The following is an 8138-nucleotide window of genomic DNA, read 5'->3' as shown; positions in this document are numbered from 1 at the left end:
AATTTCCACACTTTTCATGCGACCACTCTTAAACCGCTGCACAGAACTTCGTCAAACTTTGCAGATATTTAGGACACAATATATAGATGTGTATTTTACCAGGAAATTCCAAATCCTTCATTATTCTGGGAATTTTGGCACTTTACAACTTATATTTTTGGGGATATCTTGAATATAGTGATGAACAGTTTGTCGGCGCAACTCCTCATAAACTGCTGCACAGAATTTCATCAAACTTTGCAGATATTTAGGACACAATATGTAGATGTGCATACTGGAAAATCTGATTCTTTCATTTTTTCCTGGATTTTCAGCACTTTGAGTTTTGGGGGAGCGAGGGGTATGTGAGCTTGCTCACTTTTTCTTTCATTTTTAAATACCTTTCCTACCTAAATATATGACTGTTACATTTTTGTATTCATTTTTCTCTTCATATAATTAAGTTTTAAATAATGAAATAAAATAAAAAAAAAAATGAAATAAGCTTTCCAAAAAATGATAAAATAAAAGTAATTTTTGATTATGCACCCTCTTGTTTTATAGAAGCGAAGCTTAGGGTCCATGTGTCAGAAAATTATTTTCAACAAGCATACAAACTTGGACTCCATTTGTCATATATCCCTTATATACCTCTAAGACTCTAAACCTCAGATCCTGAAGTGACACCATCAATGAAAATTATCCAAATAATTATTTATAATATCTAAATTTTGACAGAATATTGCAGACTAAGTCCAGCACATTTTTTTTTCAAAGTGCATTGTTATGGTCGATTTAAACGCACATTGAAAATAAAAAAGTATCTTTACAAAGTGTGTTAACTTGGTCCCAAATTTAATGCACTTTAAAAAATTTTTCAAAGTGCTTAATATTATAAAGTGTGTTGTTACACTGTGGTTGTCAGTTTTAAATAATCTTCCAGAAAGTGATCCTCCAAGAAATAGAAGCAGAAAAAGTGGATGCGTTTTGCATAACATTTTCTGGGAAGGACTTTGACCTGATTTGAAGGATGCATCAGTATACATACATGTCAAATTTTTAGCCTTTGATGAATTGAGGTCAGAATTGTAGAGGATCATGATCATCCAAAAAAGCACAAATGAAAGAAAGTAATTAAGGATTCAAATGTGATGAGTGCAATACAAACAGACAAGTCCACATCCTAAATGAAGTCGAAGAAATGTTACAGATGCTGACGATTGAGGTACAACTCGAGGATGAGAGATATACAGTCTATACAGAGGTCAAGAATGAAGTAATAAAACACAGAATCTCCAAGGAAATTAATCTAACCCAGTTTGACCAAATGGTTTTCCCGTGGTTTCGATGTGATCAAGAAGGACATATCCAACTTGAACTCAGGATCACACAGTTAGACCGTATGAAATAAACTCACCATGGCCAGTGTTGAGAGGCCAGTATCATGGAACACATAGCCTCAGATCTAGAACACCCAGAAATGATACCAGGACTGATAGAAGAATTACATAGAGAATAATACATACCCTTTTCCATATCACGAGATGATATCACCAGACGGCCGAAGGCTATTGTGACATCGGGCATATCGCATATGCAAAAATTCTGTATTTATTACTAAGTATGTAATAAAGATTAATATCGATGGTGTGGAAACAATAGGATGTCGTTTGGAATGGACAATGCCCAGCAACATGTCAAAGAATAATGGAGGATTGTTTACAGAATTTACATCTCAACATCAGTGTTACATCTATTTGAATGATTACTAGTATATATTTTCAAGAACATTTCAAGAACATGTAGAGATCAAGAGCTGCAAACTAAGAAGCAGTATTTTGTGATGTTTAAAGCTATTCCCCTTATACACGTAGTTTTAAAATGCATTTTTTTCCGCTAAAAGGTTAAAATAATTTAAAATGATAAAAATAAAACAATTCATAATTTTCTCGATAGTTCTTATTATTTATCTTAATCTAATATTAAATGAGAGGGAGTGGGGAGACAGGGAGAGAAAGAGAGAGAGAGGAAGTGGGGAGAGAGGGAGTGGGGAAGGAGACGGGGAGAGAGAGGGAGTGGGAAGAGAGAGAGGGAGTGAAAGGGAGTGGGAGAGAGGGAGTGGGGAGAGGGAGAGAGAGGGAGTGGGGAGATAGAGGGAGAGAGAGAGGGAGAGGGAGTGGGGGGAGAGAGGGAGAGGGAGTTGGGAGAGAGAGTGGGAGAGGAGAGAAAGATAGAGAGAGGGAGTAGGGAGAGAGAGAGAGAGGGAGTGGGGAGATAGAGGGAGAGGGAGTGGGGAGATAGAGGGAGAGAGAGAGGAAGTGAGGAGATAGAGGGAGAGTGGGAGAGGGGAGATAGAGGGAGAGAGAGGGAGTGGGGAGAGAGAGAGGAAGTGAGGAGATAGAGGAGGGGGAGAGGGAGTGGGGAGAGAGAGAGAGAGAGGGAGTGGGGAGAGAGAGAGAGAGAGAGGTAGTGGGGAGATAGAGAGAGAGGGAGTGGGGAGATAGAGCGAGAGGGAGTTGGGAGATAGAGAGAGAGGGAGTGGAGAGAGAGGGAGTGGGGAGATAGAGGGAGAGAGAGAGAGGGAGTGGGGAGATAGAGGGAGAGAGAGATGGAGTGGGGAGAGAGAGAGGGAGTGGGGAGAGAAAGAGAACGGGAGGGAGGAGAGAGAGGGAGTGGGGAGAGAGAGTGGGAGAGGAAAGAGAGATAGATAGAGAGAGAGAGAGAGGGAGTGGGGAGAGAAAGAAAGGGAGTGGGGAGATAGAGGGAGAGAGGGAGTGGGGGGAGAGAGGGAGAGGGAGTTGGGAGATAGAGGGAGAGAGAGGAAGTGAGGAGATAGAGGGAGACAGAGGGTGGGAGAGGGAGAGAGAGAGAGGGAGTAGGGGAGATAGAGGGAGAGGGAGTGGGGAGATAGAGGGAGAGAGAGAGGAAGTGAGGAGATAGAGGGAGAGAGAGGTAGGGAGAGGGGAGAGGGAGAGAGAGAGGGAGTAGGGGAGATAGAGGGAGAGGAAGTGGGGAGATAGAGGGAGAGAGAGAGGAAGTGAGGAGATAGAGGGAGAGAGGGAGTGGGGAGAGGAGAACGAGAGAGAGAGAGAGAGAGAGAGAGAGAGAGAGAGAGAGAGAGAGAGAGAGAGAGAGAGAGAGAGAGAGAGCACTCGCGCTCACCGACTTGTGGGGAACTCACACCTGACAAAGGACCTTTCTTATGGGGAAAGTTCAGAATTGTGGGGAACTCTCTCGTTCCCCACAAATATGGTCATGGGGTTTTTTGAATTCTACGTGTTCTACTGATAATATTTATTCGATTTGTGGTCATTTTTTAAAAAATCCCCATAAGTCCGTAAAATTGACTCGCAGTAATTTTCTCACTGCACCGTAAAACGAATGTTTGAGGATGCTGGGAAATGTTCATTCGGAACGCAGCGGAATTTAAACTGGTCCCCATATGATACCAATTTATTGCGGGCAATGGCTGCTCCGAGAATATGTGGTAAGTAGATTTTTTATCATATTTTAAAGATATTATAGGCTGAAAACTTAATTTAACTACGTAAATCATGCATGCAGTTATTTCTTACAGACGTTCGTAAAGTAACATTTAATAATGAATGCACGTAAAACTTTGGGAAAGTTTGACCCGACCTAGACCTCGGTTATTTTTTTTTTTTTAATTGTATCATGTTTATAGGCCTAATGGCTATCCTGTAAGAACAAACTACGGATTTATATGAATTCAGCACCCCCGGGATATGGTAAGCGTTTAAGGCTTGTCCCCATTTTTTGTGAAACGCGACTATCCTCCTCATGCCCATACAAATTATGCTAGACGGTGCGACTGTCTGGTCTTTAGCTGTTTAGTGAGGCCTGTGTGGGCGAATTAATTGTAAAAGTTAATCTGACTTAAACTGTACGTGTATTTATAAACGATGTCAGTCACACACTGACTCAGTGTCAGAAATGTATCACAGAGAACTCCACCTTTTCAAAAGGTCCATTGAAATCAGTACATTTATAGATTTACGTAGCTAAAATTTCTTAGCTTGGTTAGATTATTTAACATGTTTAATTAAAAAAAGATTGATTTAGTTATCATGTTTAATTCTTCCAAAAAAATTCATTGTTTAGAAACTTGCTTGATTTAGTTATCGTTTTATTATCAAGTCATTCTTCCTACTTGTGTATATTTCTTCGCATGCGTTGGTTTGCATAGTGTCCATTTGCCTTCATTATCTTTCACCTGCACCCTGTTCTACATTCATCCTGATTGCCCTACTGAAAATATTTTCATGATTTTAGACCATCATTATCGATGTATCATAAGTATTTTTTTTTATTTTGCTAAGGCCAAGATAAATAGATAGTGTTTCCTATTTTAACCTTAGAAAAGATAGGGTAGGTAGGTAGGAAAAACATTTTTTATTTTATTTTAACTTTTTATTGGCAGGCACGCTGCCACTTTCCCCCAGGATTTCACTGTCAAAATATTTCTGATTAATATGTGTAAGATATGCATTTCTCAAACATGGAAGTGATCAAGATTGGGATTTCATTTCTAATTGTAAACTGGAATTCCGAATACTGTAATATGTGTATATAATTTGGTGCTTTCAAAATTTAGCATAATCACTGGGTTGGCATAATCATAAATTAGCGCTACACATGTATGTGCGGTGTATTGTATATATCAATATGTAAATGATTTCTTAGCAGTATTCATGAATTAGTGCATTGTTGTCTGCACCAAAGCCGCTAAAATATGAAGCCTGCATTTTAAAGTATACATACAGTAGTTTACTCATGGAAAGATATTAGCAGAAAAAATATTGAGGGTCGGCTCCTATACTTCTTAGAATTAGGCGGGGAACTAAACATGCTGAAAACACACTACTTATTTATTTAGGCCCAATTAAAATGTCTAATAAATTCATTTTAATTAAATACTTATTGTTAATTAAAGATCACCTTTTATTTTTAAAATTTGTTACAATTCAAACCTTGGCCTTGGGGTTTAGATGCTGATGGAATAAATAAGAAACAAAATCATATGTAAAAAATAACTAAAAATCCTTTTCAAAACCTCAATTACTATTGAATTATGATTGGGCATGGTATACAAAATAATGCGAATTGGAGGAAATGGAGAAACATAGTAATAACAATTAGATCAGCTTTTATGATAGTGAGCATATTAAAAATTTAAAATTGGTTATAAAATTGAAAGGTAATGTTGAGATTTTAAGATTCAATATCTATTATTCGTAATTATTTGTATTTGCTTAACTGAATTTATACCTTTTTAAATTTATTTACATATAACGATCGCGCTCAAAGTTTTGGGTCTGATAATGCTTCCTGATTTTGGTCTTTTATTTTTTTTTTAAGAAAACCATTTGATTTCTGCACCCACTCCTCCTTTCTAAAAATTTTTAATCTGCCTCTGGTAACTTTACGCTGTAAATTTCTATTCTCATTTTAATTAAATTTAAATAAATACTAACAGCACTATCATGCAATTTCAATGACTATCATTTAAGGTATTGATTCAGTTTTCTGTCATTCCTAAAAATAAGTTGTACTGTATCGTTGATTTTTTGCATATAAAACAGTTTCTGCTCATCAAACATCCACGAGAAAGTGTTCTGTTTCGCAGTTATTGTACGGTTGATTTAAAAGGGAAAGCTCTCTGGGCCATGTCACAAGAAGGAAAAAAGTAAAATATTTTTCATACCTACCTACCCACTGTTAACAATATGGTTCAGGAAAGGGCATACATTAAGTCTTAATTTTGGCATGCCGCATGGGGTCAAAAATTACTATTGAGTGATGTGGAGATATACCTGTCTTGTAAATATAGGTAAAGATATGAACACTTTAAAAAAAATATACAATGAAATCTTTGAACTGAAAGCAAAATTATCATTGCAGGTTTTCGGGTTTTCACCACAAGAGCAAATTATACAACTTTATTCTTGAAAATGTTAGAGACTGAGACTTGGAGTCAAAGTCAACAGACACGCTTGCATGGACATGAAGGATGTAAAGAACTAGAGTATTATAACTGAAAGCATTTTGTCTGGATTTGTGTATGGAAACAGAAGGATTTAGTATTGGTAAGTCAAGATAGCTGTAAAATCTCATTTTGAACTCTATATGTGAGCAGTACTGTAAACCAACTACCAGGTAGTACACATGTACCCTATTTGTGTCATCTTTTATTTGCATATCTAATCTGTGTTGATTAATTTCCGTGACTAATGAAAGGAAACATTCTCTACAAATATAAAGCAAAATTAATAGTTCAGGGCAATTAATAATTTACTATTCACTAGTAAATGTAGGTCATGAAACTGGCAAATATTTCTTGCACTCAAATAAAAGTTGGTTTACAGTACTTCCGTTGCTCTAAAAACAGAAATAATAAAAAAAAAAGCATGCTGATATCATGTATGTTATGAAGCCTAATACATGTACATAGAAGTATATAAACCGGTATATCTAAAATAAAAAAAAAAATTTGGTCCTTGTTCATGATTTCAAAGTAGGTTAAAAGCCTCATGAACATGCTGAGAAGTTGTCAGAAAATATACATGTGTGCTAACCATGCTAACTGTGTAACAATAATCAGAAAATTTTACAAAATATAATCAAAATTTGGTTAATAATAATTAGTCATTGGCCAATTAAATCCATCAATGATTAAATTAGTACTTATATATACTGTCTCCTGATTTTATGACTTTTTATCCTTTTCAACATACTTATTATTTTTGAATTGAAAACATTTTTTTTACCTGAGAAAATTAAAATTTGCAATTTGTTTTAAATCTAGTGAAGGAAAACAAATGTTTTTAAAATTAATGTGCTTTGATTTAAAAGACTTGTAAACATTAGATTAGTAATACATGTAGTTTCAATACAATTATTAATATTGATGATTGATTTTTTTTAAGATTTGATAGTTATTTTATTTGTTGAAAAATAATTTTTATCTGTAATGTTCATGTATAATAAAATAATGCATTTCCCAATAAGTGATAAATGTTTCCCACAAGTCAGCAATATACACTGAAGTGTACATTTATTGGTTGGGTTCAAAGGCAACATTTATATGGAAACAAAGTTTTAAGGGTAAAGCAATGGTCAATACATGTGTATTCCTCACAAGTGAACAGTGAGAAATATTCCCCACAAGTCAGAAGTGATAAATATTACCTAAAATTGTTAACTGTGAGAAATATTCCCCACAAGTCAGCAATGATAAATATAACCTACGTGAGAAATATTCCCCACAAGTCAGCAGTGATAAATATTCCCCACAAGTCACCAATGAAAAGTATTACAAGTTAACAGTGAGAAATATTCCCCACAAGTCAGCAGTGATAAATATTCCCCACAAGTCAGCAATGAAAAATATTACAAGTTAACAGTGAGAAATATTCCCCACAAGTCAGCAGTGAGAAATATTCCCCACAAATCAGCAATGAAAAGTATTACAAGTTAACAGTGAGAAATATTCCCCACAAGTCAGCAATGATAAGTATTACCTACAAGTCAACTGTGAGGAATATTCAATAATAGGGGTGGGACGATATACCGATACACCGATACATATCGATATTTTCCCCAAAGATACGGTTTACGATACAAGCATTCAAATATCGGTACGAAACGATACACGAACGACCTATCCAAAAATTGAAAATGAAAGTATCTGTTCGTGAAAATGGCGGCCTGTACGAAGCGAAGAGATGGTGTTGATATTTAAAACACACTTTAGAACTAATAAGCCGTTGATTAGGGGAAATACATTTTCACTTTTAAGCAGCCTCGGAAGATTGGACAAGAAAAGTTTCAGTGTGCAAAGCGTGCTATACACACAAAAGTATCGTTTTGGACTTTCCAGAACATTTGATACTATTAATTGTTAGTCCATTCATACTTTTTTTTGAAATCTCAACTTGGCTACAGACTTTCAGCAATTAATGATAATGTAAATGTGATTTTTTTTTTAAATGAATTTTTATTCAGTATTCCTTGATAAACTAAAGAATTATTTGTAAACAACTTGTTAATAGAAATTTGGTAATATGTACAATTGTCCTGTACTATTGTTTTTGTAAAGTTTTAGTCAATGAAGTTGATGAACTTCAAGTATTAATTTC

General features: G+C 35.6%; 1 long non-coding RNA gene across 1 annotated transcript; it reads left to right on the top strand.

The window, feature by feature from the left end:
* The first annotated feature begins 3072 nt into the window (after positions 1-3072).
* Positions 3073-6295, top strand: LOC134238722 (uncharacterized). Its single transcript, XR_009986069.1, has 3 exons — positions 3073-3466; positions 3665-3728; positions 5902-6295. It is a non-coding gene; the product is annotated as an uncharacterized LOC134238722 (long non-coding RNA).
* The last annotated feature ends 1843 nt before the right edge of the window (positions 6296-8138 follow it).

The sequence above is a fragment of the Saccostrea cucullata genome, unplaced genomic scaffold (genome assembly GCF_032062105.1).
Source record: "Saccostrea cucullata isolate Sc308-1 unplaced genomic scaffold, CSIRO_AGI_Scuc_v1 ctg4769, whole genome shotgun sequence".
NCBI lineage: Eukaryota > Metazoa > Mollusca > Bivalvia > Ostreida > Ostreidae > Saccostrea > Saccostrea cuccullata.
Note: the sequence above shows the minus strand (reverse complement) of the source record. Positions and strands in the feature narration are given on the sequence as shown.